Here is a 15,772-nt window from a genome sequence, read left to right as displayed (position 1 = left end):
ACTAGTGCTTTTCACTTACATTAATGAAGAATCAAGTTTTGAACTAAATTAGTGTTAAAAACATATTAATAAAGTATAAAGTTTATATTTTAACCAGGCCTGACTAGTTATTAGCTCTTATAATGAATAATTATAATTATTTAATTTGCTAAATTTTATTTTTAAGTAGTAGAAATGCACATAACAGAATAAATAATATCAGTTTTTAGCAAATGGCTCCTGCCAAATATATATAAATAAACTTTGAAAGGATCATTAAGGCCATTAAAAATTATTTGCCTGGATCATATTCTTCACATTCCTATCGCCTAAAGCCATTTCCTATCTCTATGCCTGCTTCCATCATTCTTCATATCAATAACATTTATCCTAAAGAATATATATGTATGTATTCAAGTCTCATGAAATCAAAACCCCAGAATAACTATAAAAAGTGTCAAATATTGCCACTTAGACTTATTAGCTGATTTCTTTTAGACAATTTTTTTCCCAAACTTGCAAACATATCTGAACCATCTAAGAACTAGGGGCAAGGCTGGGCATCTCAGAATAATATACAACAGCAACAACGTCTTCAAAGGATTCTGACACCCATCTGTGACCACATGTGTAAGTGCACTGTTAATGCTCATGCTAAAGTAAGATGTAAATGAAGAGTCCAGATTCAAGATACTTGAGAAATATTTAATTTGATACCTCAAAATGCTTTAGCTATTGTAACTCTATAAATCCCTTCCAATGAATAAAACTAGGTGGGAGGGAAGGTGGAGGGGAAAATGTGTTAAGATGTGATAGTAATCTTTTATTGCAATAAGGACAGTGATGTCCAATTTGAATTAGGGAAGGGTTGCCTATTTTTGATTCTTTGTGATGTGAATGGAGTAACTAAAACTGTGATTTTCGATTTGGTCAATAAGAAGCTATTCAACTAAAGATAAAGCAAAGGAGCTGACCAGTCTTTACTGAATAATGTAATTGCATCTACTCCCCAGAAACTTCCACATCAATCTAACAGTGGATAAATGAATCACAGTCTTAATTAACATTTCCAGAAATATGCTGATGGGCAGCTGTAAGAAAGTGGAATATAGGATATGTAAGCATCCCAATTTCTATTTTTTTCCATTTCACAGCTTTGCTCTTTTGATGCTGCCTAATAAACATGTACATATTCCATCCCTACTGCAGTGACTCAGTCAGGACTTTGGAAGGTGACACCTCATTGATAAATACAAGGTTGCATGGATAGATACTATTTTGTTCTATGAGTGACAAGTAACGTCAGAAGACTGGTTTCCAGGAATGCAATGCACTTAAAATAATGACAGGTGATTGTTTATTGATCATTTACTATGTTTTAGGTACTGTGCCAAATGTTTTATTATCTAATAACAACAGCCACCCTATGAGATATGTACCATAACAGTTCCTATTTGGCAAGAAGGTATCAATAGGCAGTGCTTGATCACACCCTTCCACTCCAACAGCTTAAATTTGCCTGTATTTTAAATTGATCAGACTAAAGGAATAATGACCAAAGCTCTACACCCCCTCTGCATTCATTGGCAACTCAGTTCTTTCCCTTCAAATTTCCAGTTACTTCATTTGAGCCATAAAGGAAAGAGGTGGACAGTTCAGGGGAACATACTGGGATCCGACTAGCAGTCCCTGGAATCACCTCTGCCTATTAAGTGTCTATGATTTTATCATTGCTAGAGCCAGGTTGTAAAATCTAGCATGCGACAAGAGCCTCCTGTGTCAGCTGTGGCTCCCAGAACAGTGGTTGGCAATCCTGAGTCTCCAGGAGGAATTCAAACAATGCAGACCTCCACAGCTCGAGGCTCTCAGCCTGAATGGAATGGTAGGGACCAAATTACTGTTCCTATTGGCATTGAAGATTGGTCACTATGTTATCCTGTCTCGTTCAGCTCATTATCCATGGAAAGAACTCGGCAAACTTTTTTCTTACTCAGAGATTTCCCTGTTACTCTTTGCAACTTGGAGAACTCTTAAAAAAAAAAAAATGTCCTTGAGTTTCAAGAAAAACCAGCCATTAAAATCTTTTGGGGGACCTGGGGAAAGATGATTTAAATTGGGATGATTTTTAAAAACTGTTTTAGGTGGGTGAGGGGATGGGTAAAATAGGTGATGAGGGTTAAGGAGGGCCCTTGCTTTGCTGAGCACTGGGTGTTGTATGGAAGTGTTGACTCACTGTACAGTACACCTGAACTGATTTATTATATTGGAAGTTAACTAACTGGAATTTAAATAAAAGCTTAAATTAAAAACTCTTTTAGATGGACTTATGGATTTTTTTGGACTTAAGGATTTTATTTATGAAGGTACAAACAGATCAACTTGTAATATGAATTTCATCTTTGTCCTCACATTTCAAAATTGCTCCCACTATTGTAAGCCCTACTTCAAAACATATCCCTTTAGCTTTGTGACCTATTATGCTAATTAACAGGGAAAAATATTCTTCTTGTTCTCCATTCTCTTTACCTTTGTTTTTATTTTTTTATTTGGGTATAGTTAACATACAATATTATATTAACTTCAGTTATACAACTTAGTGATCTGACAAGCTTATACATTATGCTAATGTTTACAAGTGTATCTACCATCTGTCCTGTTATGTCACTATTACATATCATTGACTATATTCCTTAGTCTGTACCTTTTATTTTTGTGTCTTATTCATTCCATAACTGGAAGCCCCTGTCTTCTTCTCCCCTTTACCCATTTTGCCCAATCCCAGCCCCCTCCCCTCTGGCAACCATTAGTTTGTTCTCTGTATTTTTAGGTCTGATTCTGCTTTTTGTTGTTTATTCATTTGTTCGTGTTTTTTGTTTTTTTGTTTTTTTGGTTTTTTTTTAGATTCCACTTATGAGTGGAATCATATGGTATTTGCCTTTCTCAGTCTTAGTTCACTTAGCATAATACCCTCTAGGCTTGTTTTTAGATACACCACGCTTTGAAATTGTGTGCCAGTAGGATAAAATGTAGTTGCTAATTGTACTGTTCTGCAATGCTGATAACATGCCATTTGCTTTATGTCAGTTTTTCCCCCCAGCAACTATGTCTAGCCAATAGTATCACTTTTACATGTTATGCTTCCAAAAAATAAAAATAAAAATTTGCAAAAGCATGTTTCCTAAAATTAGGGAATTGCACATATATTTAACATCATTTACATACTAAATGGGGACACATCAATTATAGAATAAAATCAGTTTTTAAAGGATTTTCATTAAATGATTGTTATGTAAAATGTATATTTATTCCCTTAAATAGGAGACATTCATATAAGTAAAGTTCCCTGCCAATTATCTTAAAGAAAAAACTTTTTAAAATGTAAAATACAATTGCTGTTTACTTGAAATGTTTAATGAATGTGAAAAGATAGTTCAGAACAAAGCTGGCCTTTTCTTCCCTACGGTTGTGTCAGTCTTGGGAAGGGGCTCTCCTACCACTCAGGTCATCTCTCTCAGGGTATAGAATCAGGACAGAAAAACTGCTACCCCATGACCCTTGGGAAATGAGCACCATACCTCATAATAATGAGAGTCTTTCAGAGGTCACATCCCACATTCTGGCCTTTTCCCTCTAGATTTTATCTTCAAATTGTACTTTCCATATGAAAAAGTAGCTTTTGGACAGCATCTTGCAGTTTTTTAAACCACAAGCATCATTTCATTTACCTCACAACAGTACAGAGACTCATGAACCATTATCAGCCCAAGTCAGCATTTCACATCGCTGTTTCTCTCTAGCTGCCCAGAATGGGCCAACAGCACATAGCTAGAGAGAAAAATGGTCAATTGTAGGCAAATTTGATACATTGACCAAAGCAATTCAATCAGTTGAAGAGAGGCCTAGAACTCTAGGGTAGGAGTGAGCGGAACAGTCAAACAATGATCCCCACCTGCCTTCCTCATTTATTCTGCAGATGTGAACACAAACAGGTCAGAGTGAAGAGACAGGTACATAGCACAGCACTTTCATTGTGTTCTTTACTAGGGTAAAATGTGTTTTCCTAGATAAAAAATGTTTGGAAAAGACTGGTGGTAGTGGCTTTATTGGGTGATTTCTACATGCCAGGCAATCTCCTAAGTGCTATCTTTTTTTTTTTTTTTTTTTAATTTTTATTTATGATAGTCACACAGAGAGAGAGAGAGGCAGAGACACAGGCAGAGGAAGACGCAGGCTCCATGCACCGGGAGCCCGACGTGGGATTCGATCCAGGGTCTCCCGGATCGCGCCCTGGGCCAAAGGCAGGCACCAAACCGCTGCGCCACCCAGGGATCCCTCCTAAGTGCTATCGAAGTGGGATTTTTTTTTTTTTCATTTAATTCTTATGCCTCCCACAAACCTGTGAAGTAGGTAGCATTTTTTTTTCTTTTTGTAATCACTTTAAGAAAATGAGATAACTGAATCATAGAGAAGTTCCTTGTACTAAGATCTATTCCCGGGATCCCTGGGTGGCGCAGCGGTTTGGCGCCTGCCTTTGGCCCAGGGCGCGATCCTGGTAGACCCGGGATCGAATCCCACGTCGGGCTCCCGGTGCATGGAGCCTGCTTCTCCCTCCGCCTGTGTCTCTGCCTCTCTCTCTCTCTCTCTCTGTGTGACTATCATAAATAAAAAAAAAAAAAATAAAAAAAAAATAAATAAATAAATAAAATAAGATCTATTCCCCCAGCCCCGGCTTTATTGAGATATAATTGACATATAACATTATGTAAATTTAAGACATACATTGTGATGATTTGATACATGCATAAATAGCAAAATGATTACCACAATAAGATTAGTTAACACGTCTATCCTTGTCTAAGTTCTAAAGCCAGAATTCCAGCCCAAACAATTCAACTGCAGAAGATATGCTCTTCACAACCAGATATGTATGCTGCCTTGTGATAAAATTTACTTCAACTATTAAAAGAAATGAGAGTATTTAAAATTGTTTTTCTAAATATGTTTAAAAATTGAACAACAAAGAGCCTTTACCTATATGTGGAAGTTTTGCTTGCCAATACCTGGGCTCATGTAATTCAGAATGGCACTGGGTCTGTGCACAGGGTCATACCAGACTCTGCCTACTTAATACTGGGAAAGATTTGAAGCTTAACACTGGACACTGTTCAGGAGCCTCAGAAGAGGAATAATTTTTTAAAAAATAGGATTTTATTAAAGGAAACTTTAATTCAATCTCACATTTCATTTTATAAATGAGAAAACTGAAGCTCAGATTAAGTGACATTACCAGGTTATACAAAGCTAAATAGTAGCAGAACCAGGATTCAAACCTGGGCTTTCTGTCTGCATTTTCTCAGTAACTCAAAGCTGCCCCCAAATTTGTGAGACAGAATTTTCCATTTCCTTTTCGAACATTTTAAGAAATGTCAAAAGCTAACATCCATGTATTTAAATAAATTTATCTAAATTTATTTTTGCCTCTGTTATATACATCGGTAAATGAAAATGTGTTTGGATTTCCCAAGGGTACTTGAATTTCATGAGTTTTACATTTCATACAAAGGGGCCTGGCTCAGCAATTTAATTTTCGTGGGCTAAGAGCTCTGATTAAAGCCTTTACCTCAACAAATAATTGGTTTTGAGAATAGGGGATAGAGCTAATTCAGAGATATGATAAGCATTCATTCATTTACTCAGACATATATTGCATGCCTATTATGTTTTAGGCACTGTGCTAGGTATAGGTCATACAAATATAATTATGACATAGTTCTTTCTCTTTAGGAATATTTTTTCACTTTCTTTCCTATTAGCAAGGATCTGATATATTCTTGCTGCTCTCAAATTAAATTGATGTCTCCCCCAGTTGTATTAAGAGTATTATTTGCCATATGCTACATGACTTTAGACGGTAAGAGAGAAACATTTTCAAAAAATATGTGTTCATTTCAGAGTATTTCAGAAAAACAAAAACAGCTCAGAAACCCATATTTAATGGGTGTTATGGCTTGGGACATAGCTAATTATGCTCGTGATCCATTTTATACAGACATGATGCTCAGGCACGTTCTGTAATAACATTTTGAAAGTATGACAATATGATGGATTTTTTGAAAAGTACAGATGATATAGATTAACAGCATGGGTTCTGCATGTACTGAATTTCTCTGTTCATAACTGCATTTTTAAAAAGATATATCAAATTGTGACTTCTGAAGGCGACCCCCATTTAGTATGTGAAATATAATATATAACTTTTTTATGTTGATGCATAATGCCATTCTATAAGCAATTTTGTTTTAGGTACACACATTAGAATTTATTAGAGTTTTTATTCATATTGCTATCTATATTGTCTGCTTTAAAATGTTTTATTTATGAAATGTAACATTGCTTTTATTATAATTTTATGGTTACTTTGTAATTATGGCAAGTAATTATTCACTTTTTCATTTTTAATTAAAAGATGTGTTCACATTACAAACAGTAAATATCAAAACTAATCCGTAAAAACCAGCCATGTTAAACTTACTTGCTTAATGAGATGCTTGAGCTTCTAGTTAGCATCTGCAGCTTCAACCTGCATATCTGGGCAATCTGCTTTTTGGTATATTCAGACTCTCTCACACACCTACATCACTGCTTTGTAAGCTCTTAAACAAAACACCACGCTATGAATGACTGGGAGAGGTGTAAAAGGCTGTAACATTCCAGAGGAAGCTAGCATCTCAGATTTCCCAACTAAAAAACCCTGGTAGTATGATTTTAAGAAAGAGAGTGAGAGAGAAGAGGAGGCAAAGCAACAACAGACTCCCAGGTGCAATTTCCAGAAAGTCCGATTTAGTAGCTTGGGGCTGATTATCCTGCGTTTTAAAAAAACTCTTCAAGGTCAGAAAATTCAGCCCTACAAAAAAAATTGTAAAAAAATTCCCACCTATCCCATTTCTTAGATTGAACATTTATTAGTATTTTGCCATATTCTCTGCATCTATTTCTTGGGAAGGATTTTACAGCAAATCCTAAGCATCATGACATTTCGCACTAAACACTTGAGTAGGCATCCTTAAAAACTGGCCTTTTGTGAATAACCAGATACTATTATCATACCTAATAACATTAATAATAGTTCCTTAGCCTTCAAACTTTCTACAGATCCCCAAAATGTCCCCTCACAGTTGGTTTGCTGAAATCCAGGTCCAAACAAGTGCCATGAGTTGCATTTCATTATTAGATGAGTAGGTTTTGTTTTTAAATGAAGGGTTCCCCTTTCACAGAGACTACCATGAAAAGAGTGCTCAGTCAGGCTGGCCCTTTCTGCTTTTAGAAGCAAATTCAGATTTAGAAAGGGGGCATAGATAGCATTTCTCTTTCAACATATTTCTGTGCTCCAGGAGTTTACCAGTCAGGGTCTTTATGGCAGATGTTAGACAGAATCCAGGTGAAATGGCAAAAGTTGCCTGCATGTGTGAACCTCAGGTAGACAAGAAACTGTACGACAAAAGCAACTGCAAATTTGCTGTGCTGTCTTTCCCCAAAATGTTGTACAAAATGTTCCTGTGATTAAAAGTTTCCCTTTCAGAAATGCATAAACTTGTAGAATCACCATGTTGTATAACCTGAAACTAATGTAACTTTGTATGTTAGCTATACTAACAAAAAACAAAAAGTTTTTCTTTTCAAGCAGTTCAGGAAATACTCCCATGCAGCATCCCCCTCTTGGAGGCTCATAATGTACATTTAATATATTAAAGCCTGTTTGGTGTTGCACAGATTTTATTCAGTGTTTCCCAAACTCATCTGATTTATGGAGTTGGGTTTCTTTTCCCCATAGATCACCTGTTAACATCTTTTAGAACATAGTTTGAGAAGTGCATTGATTCAATGCTACTATTATTATTGCTTTTATTAGGTACACCAATGACCATTTGTTCTGGTAAAGGATTGAATAATCACATTTGCTAGTTTTCCCCCTCACTCTTAGATCCTGTGGTATAAACTGGAATTTTTAATTCCCACTGAAAGGTAAGTGCTAGCAAGTACACAATATGAGCCCAGTAACAAAATGATGCCAGAGTTAGGATTTAATCTAAAGCCCTAAAATTTGAAGACTTAATTGGTAAAAATCCAGGTACCTGACAGGGTTGAGTGTCATTAGAGAAAAAAAATAATTTCACAATGTATTACTTATATTCTCATCTCCCCATCCCCTGTCCCTTTTACTGCACTTGGAAACGATGTGTGAACCTATGCGTCTAACTTGATGCCCTAAGGAATAGAAGAACCTAGGGAAATAGGGCCATTCCCCTTTAAGCTAGTCATTCTAAAGAGGAGTTCTCACTTTTCCTTTCATGATGATCATATAAACATTTGTGAAAAACAAATGAAGTAAGTGGCACATAAATCAAGTACTCCTAAAGATGGACTCCTAAAGGAGTTCTCCACTCTGGAATCTGTAAATGTGTTTTTTGTTTTTGAGAGTTGCTCCAAGCACCCTGTAGCCTCTTCTGAATGCTCTTCTCTATCTACACACTGCTGTGACCGCCACCACGCAGGGATGCCAGGTGGTGGTGGGTGGCAATGACATCAGGAGAGATTCCACTCACCCGAGGGAAGCAGAACTATTACTCAAAAAATGTACCAGTTTAATTCTGGAACTTCTTAGTTTCTCACCCCAGGTGGTAAAAATGTCTCCACACTATCTGGGCAAGGGTTTATAATGAACAATCTTTTCTCAGCTGGGAGAAAGTCAAAATGCCTACGCAATAAACCAGACCACCACCTCTCTCCATTCCTTCTGTGGCTGTGAGTTTGATTCTTCATCCCCATGGTTTGAACTTTGTAGATATATACGGCCCCCAACTATGGAAATAAGAGAAGCCCGGCACCACAAAATAAGTGTCAGCTGTATAATACAGGTATAATAATTGACCATTGTAAATCTCATTGTTAAATTTTCTCATTAGTTAGCAGTTACATTAACTTTTTCCCTCTGCTCATCAGAATTTTCCCCCCTTGATTATTTCCTCTCAGTTGGCACAGTGAAATAAAATTGGATTCCAACTAGGTGACCCAGCTTGTAACCCATAACCCAGCTTCACTTAGTAAGTGTGTGTTGTTATGCAAATTACCTAACCCTCTCTGAGCTTTCACATCTTCACCTGTGAAATGGTGATTACAAGATTATCCCAAGGATTATGAGAATTTCAAGATATGAAAAATATGAAAATGCTCATCTCATATCCAGTATGAGGGCAGTTGGCAGATGTTGGGTTCTTTGCTTTCTTTTCTTCTCTCTGCTTGCATTATTTGTCACCCAATCTCATCATTTCAGGAAGAAATTCAAGAATAAATGACTTCCCTGAATGTGTGCTTTTTTTTTTTTAACATAACACAATGATATAACACTATGAAAGGCTTATCCTATAAGGATCTGCTTCAGTTTGTTGGAACAGAGGAGGAGCTGTATAGGAGAAGCAGTTGTCCAGTTGGCTAGAGGAAGAATACAGTCAGCATGGATCCTCTACCCCTACCCACATCAAGTGCTAGGTTTTAGTTTTAGTTTTTAACTTATTCTAATCATTCAGTCACAACAAGAAATGGAAACTAAGCATTCCTTTTCTGCTTGTATAGATATCAAATGGCCTGTTTCAAGTTATAATAAGACTCTGGCCAATATGGAAGGCTTGTGATCCTACTGAAAGGGCATAATTAAAAAGACGGACTATAGTAAGTATTGACAGGGATGTGGAGAACCTGGAATCTCATATTGCTGGCAGGCAGGTATATCTTTCAGGTTGAAAAATAATTGGGTGGTTTTTAAAGAAAATCCTACCATCTTAGCCAGCAATTTTGCTCTTGGGAATCTGCCCAAAAGAAATGAAAACATATATTCACACACAAAAAAACATGTATGTGACTATTCATAGAAGCATTATTTATAATAGCAAAGGACTGGAAATAATTCAACTGTCTATCAGTTGGCACATGAACAATGGAATAGTATTCGGCAATAAAAAGGAACAAGGATATCTGCTGCAACAAGGATAAAAGTCAAACATAGTATGCTGAGAGAAAGAAGCCAGATTCAAAAGACATTGGATGATTCCATTTAAATGTCTAGAAAAGGCAAATCAATAGAGACAGAGCATATTGGTGGTCACCTGGGGGATGGGGTAGAAATAGTGATTCACTGAAAACAGGCATAAAAGATTTTGGGGGAATGTTGGAAATGTTCTCAAATTGGATTGTGGTGATGATTAAATAATTCTAAATTTATTAAAACATTAGTATATTATACATCTAAAGTAGATTTTATGTCAATTACATCTCCATAAAGTTGTTTAAAAACAATGCTTATTGTTATGCAATTCATGAGATGATCTCCATGTCAAAAGCAGCAGTAAGAGATTGTGGAGAACATCATAATCAGGCTGTATTTCTGGAAATAGTCACACATCTGTCTTTCAGCTCAAATATCCAATAGTTCATGACTCTGGTTATAAACAACTCCAAAGCTCCAACTTTCCAACTGGGTAAGGCGGGGGCAGTGGGCATGGGGGGAAGCAGAACCGGGTGATGTCAGCCACAGAGGACAGAATATGGAGAGAAGATGAGCAGGCCACAGCTATTTCTGTTTATCTACATCAGGAAAAGAGATGATAGGATGTCTACACGATCCAATCTTTTGACAGCTTGGACCCAATATGCCCATCCTGACATTTTTCATCTTGACCAGCAGTTTCTCTTTGCCCCACCTGTCCCACTCCTCCTTTTTCTTGATTTCCAACCTCCATGGGCTGCCCTTTTCTATCTATTAGTCCTTCTGTCATCTATGCATCAGGGTGTCCTATCTAGCTAGACCTTCTAATGAGTCTCAACCCCTGTATGCAACAGTTTATACCAAGGAAAACTCTGTTTTTCAATCATTATTTTTCTTATACTTACAAAACTTATGAAATTTCTTTCTAGGTCTCATTCACATACATATACTTAAGAAGCTAAGATGATGATGATGATGATGATTATTATTATTATTATTATTATTTAGAAGCTAAGATTATTAAGGGTGCCTGGATGGCTTAGTCGATCAAGCACCTGTCTTTGGCTCAGATCATGATCCTATGGGTCCTGGGATCAAGCCCCTCATTGGGCTTCTTGCTCAGTGGGGACCCTGCTTCTCCCTCTTCCTTTGCCTGCTGCTCACCCTGCTTCTGTTCTCTCCCTCTGTCAAAGAAATAAATAAAATCTTTAAAAAGAAAAGCTAAGATTGTTAACTGGCAATTTACATTACCAAGGAAAGTGAATGTGAGAATCTCAAAGTAGTAAAGCTTTACTATTTTGGAACTTGATAATTTAATAATTCTCCCTTTCATTTCATTCAGTCCTTGTATTTCAGAATGAAATTATCAAGAGAAGAAGCATTGTTATCATGCAGATAAATGTGATATATTCCTAATACTGATGGCTGCACTTCTACTAGGCCTATAAAGAATAATCAGAAATGTGTGAATCAACTAAACATCAGATAATTTGGCATATGGTGCTTATTTAAACTAAAAGCCTATTTAAAATCTACTTTAAAATTGAAAATATCCTCCCATGTCTATATCTACCAGTTGAATACTTTGAATTTTGAATTACACGAGTTTATTTTCTATAAGAACCAGGCACCTTATTTAATCTTCACACTGACCCTATGAGATAGGAATAATAATTTCCCCCCATTTTACAAATGAGAAAAGTAATACATAAAGAGGTTTTCTGCTCAAAGTGACAGTTGGTGGGTAACATAACCAGGATTCAAATCTAGGTCTTTCTGACTCCAAAGCCAATGTCTTCAGTCACTGTACTGTACATCTAAATAGAAATCATGATAATACCTTGCAAAAACTATCACCCTAATTTTTTAAAATGGAGAAGCCACAGGACAGGATGGAGAAGGACAGGGCATATGGCTCACTCAAGAAGAGCCAAGAAGTTGGTTCCCTGTAGATTTCTGTCCTTGACCCATAAGGGCCTCCTCTTCAGTGCTTTATAACTTGTTCACCATGCTCTCTTGAACAGGACTCTCTTCTTTTACAGGGTACTTACCTGAATTCTAGCTATAGGTTCCAGACAGCCAGAAAAATTCAGACTCTTCATTTTCTGGAAATCACTGGAGCGGCTGAAAATAAAAGGACCATTTTTTGTTTAGCTTACCAGGTCATCAGAGATAATTAAGTAGCTATTTTATTTAGTTAACATTTAATGCAAAGATTCTGGCATCAGTTCCACTGATAAGAAGACATGAGACTATGGATCAATAACATTATCACATGGTGGATATATGCATAAATTTTAATTAACTAAAACTAGTCATTTTACTCAAGGTACATCATTATATATAAGATCCCTTTAAAATCTCTCTTTGGTATGTTTCAGGCTTATCCTCTCAATCTGACATCAGGCAAGAGTAACAGAGAATAGAAATCCTGAGAATGGAATGAGAGATTTACAGAGGAATATGCTTTAAAACCTTTCATTATGAAGATGTGGCTGCTGCTATTTAACTGTGCAAAACAATCCTGTCCTGATTTTGATGATGGTGAGAAAAAAACTGTACATTATATGGTTTCATTCATACGGAGAATATAAGAAATAGTGAAAGGGATTATAGGGGGAAGGAGGGAAAATGAGTGAGAAAAATTAGAGAGGGCGACAAAATATGAGAGACTCCTAACTCTGGGAAACAAACAGGGGTAGCGGAAGGGGAGGCGGGCAGGGAGAAGGGGTGACTGGGTGGCAGGCACTGAGGAGGGCACTTGACAGGATGAGCACTGGGTGCTATAATATATGCTGGCTAATCAAACTTCAATAAAAAAAAGTACACACACACACACACAAAAGAAAAAGTTGCACAGGCAAGCCTGGGACATACTGCAACCTTTCCCATTTTCCCTCCAGAGTTCTCTGATCATGAGTTCAAGTAAAGCCACTCAATTCTATTCCCCCTCAGTAAAAGGAGTCTCAAAACCCTTTAATCTGTTTGGTAAATGAATATAAAATAGAATCATTATTTCCAGATCTTGGTTTCATAACCAATAATGATTCCCATTTATTGAGAACCTACTATAGAGAAGTCACTGTAGTTGACATTTCACATTTATTATTTCTAATCCTGATAACTAGGGAAATTAAGTGTTCTTATTCCTATTTATAGGGGAAAAATGTCCCCAAACATCTGAGGACAAGGGAGATTAGAAAACTCTCACTAAACATTCATGTGCTTTCCATCATGCTATCTTATTCTTCACTGAATCTTAGAGAACCACCAAGGATTAGATTACTTTTTTGCCACTTAAACAAACATCATCAGTTCCCTAATGAATGCCTAAATAAACCTAGGATATGACAACCTCCCCAAAATAAGAAGCAGACCTTGTTCTTCAGGAGCCTGTAATTCAATAAAGAGAAAAGAATGGAATGAAGTTGCAAAAAGAGTGAGTCAGCCAGCAAGTGCTACAGGAACTTATAGGAGGGCACAGACATGAGATGATGAGAATGGGGGTCACCTACCTAGGTGGAGCCAGGTGCAGGTGGGCCTGGCAGAAGGCACATGTTGGACAGCAGAGAAGAGAGGGAAGAGCATCCTGCAAAGACTGGAACTAGGAATGGACATGATGCACTGAAGAACAGTGAGGACACCCACCTGGGAGGGGTCGGTGTGATGGCGTTTCTGCCAGGGAGCAAAAAGATTCGAATGCAACAGTAACTTAACTATGGCAGCTGTGGCACTAAGGAAATTCCATTCTAGTCAGGCAGGGTGGAGGGAATCATTATTTAGGTACTGCTTCCTGTCTCGAGTAAAAATATGTCTGTTTTTTGGACAGCATTTAAGAAAAAGAAAGGAAAAAAGCAAGAAAAATAGAAAAGAAAGAAGAAAGAAAGAAAGAAAGAAAGAAAGAAAGAAAGAAAGAAAGAAAGGAAAGAAAGAAAGAAAGAAAGAAAGAAAGAAAGAAAGAAAGAAGTAACAGAAATCCCAGAAGGGCCATGGGACAAATACAGGTTTAGAAATCAGAATTTCTGGGTTTTGTTTTCATTTTCAGTCATTTATTCTCTGAAAATGCAACAGCAGAAATCATTGAAGCACCTCTGAATAAATTTTTGCTAAATGGGAAAAACTATATAATCATCTCCCTCACCATACACACAAATTCATCCCATTCTCAATATGCAGATGGTTAGAAGTAAAACTCCCAAGTGTTCAAATTACTGATTTAGACAGTGAAAGTGGCCCCAAACTACCCTGTTTCATCCCCTTCAAGCACATACTATGCTGGAGACAGGCTGGGTGGCAAATGATGTTTTAAAATTATAACACTGGGATTTTTTTTAGGTTAACAGGAGAGATGGTGTTAACCCTCTCTATAGTTTTAAGGCATAATTGCCAGATACAGTGTAATTTTTTACTGTCATAATCTTCCTGCTACTTGAACAACTTGAGAATCCTCCAATGTGTTTAATTACATAGTTTTAATTGTGCAAGACTGGGGTGAGCACTTATTTTAGTGAGTTTTATGGAGGCAAGTTAGCCTTCCAGACAAATGTTCCCAAATGCTCCCTCAGCTCTAATTTGGATTTAAAAAATTCATTTTACTAACTTGCTGAGTTTAAAAGACAGTGCTGATGTTTAGCTGTCTCAGCGCTATGGTTTATAAGGACAAGTGAAGAGCATCCCTTTGGGCTCCTGAAGCTGATCTGAAAGCAGATCTAGACAATGCCCATGTTCCTGGCTAAGCAGAGCCTAGCAGAAGCCATTTCATACAAGACAACAAAGGGACAGACATATATATACCACAATGGGATGACACACCCATATACACATCATCTTACAAATTCATCTTGCTTTTTACTCAGGCAGCAATATTAAAAGCCAGGAATGAAAGGGACCAAGGGGGAACGTTCAGAAATTGGAGATTCCCATTTACTCTTTCACATATCATTCAGGTCCCCCAGGCCCTTGAAATTTTCTTTTATCCCAGCTGGTGAATAGTATTGTCCATATGGTGTCCTCAATAAGGGATACGGTTTCTAAGTTGGGAAACAGCAGGATAAGGATCGCAGCAAATTCTTTGAATCTATTTCTTACTTTACAAGTGCTCTACAATGCCATCTTGCTTTCATACATTGGTTCATTTATTTGACATTTATTGGAGATCTACAATTACAGTAAATTCAGTCCTTACACTGAGACTGCTCATAGTCAGTCAGTAAAACTTGATGAGACAGTGTGGAGAAATGCGATATGATCATGAACTAGGTGTTAATGGTGACAGGAAGAGGACAGCATGGTGAAGTCTTCTAGGAAACCGTGATAGCTGGGGAAACTCCAAAGGGTAATGAGGAGTACAGTCCAGGTGGAGAAAACTTATCAAAAGAAAACAGAAATGACACAAATAAATAAAATCATGAATGAAAGAGGAGAGATCATAACCAACACCGAAAAATACAATCATAAGAACATATTATGAGCAACTATATGCCAACAAATTAGGAATCTGGAAGAAATGGATACATTCCTGGAGATGTAAAAACTACCAAAACTGAAACAGAAGAAATAGAAAACCTGAACAGATCCATAACCAACAAGGAAACTGAAGCAGTCATCAAAAACCTCCCAACAAATAAGAGCCTAAGGCCAGATGGCTTCCCGGGGGATTTCTACCAAACATTTAAAGAAGAATTAATACCTATGTCCACTATCACCGCTGCTGTTAACATAGTACTAGAAGTCCTAGCCTCAGCAATCAGACAA

The 15,772-nt window shown here is 37.0% G+C and overlaps 1 protein-coding gene across 9 annotated transcripts in view; it reads right to left on the bottom strand.

The window, feature by feature from the left end:
• The window catches only part of FRMD6 (FERM domain containing 6), a 314,363-nt gene that overhangs the window by 85,085 nt on the left and 213,506 nt on the right, over window positions 1-15,772 (bottom strand). For all 9 annotated transcript variants that reach the window (XM_072761554.1, XM_072761557.1, XM_072761555.1 and 6 more), the window contains one exon: window positions 12,070-12,142. The gene's annotated coding sequence lies outside the window, so the exon portion shown is untranslated. The remainder of the gene's footprint in view (window positions 1-12,069; window positions 12,143-15,772) is intronic.

The sequence above is a fragment of the Vulpes vulpes genome, chromosome 6, assembly GCF_048418805.1.
Source record: "Vulpes vulpes isolate BD-2025 chromosome 6, VulVul3, whole genome shotgun sequence".
Classification (NCBI taxonomy): domain Eukaryota; kingdom Metazoa; phylum Chordata; class Mammalia; order Carnivora; family Canidae; genus Vulpes; species Vulpes vulpes.
This window is presented reverse-complemented; position numbering and strand designations above follow the sequence as displayed.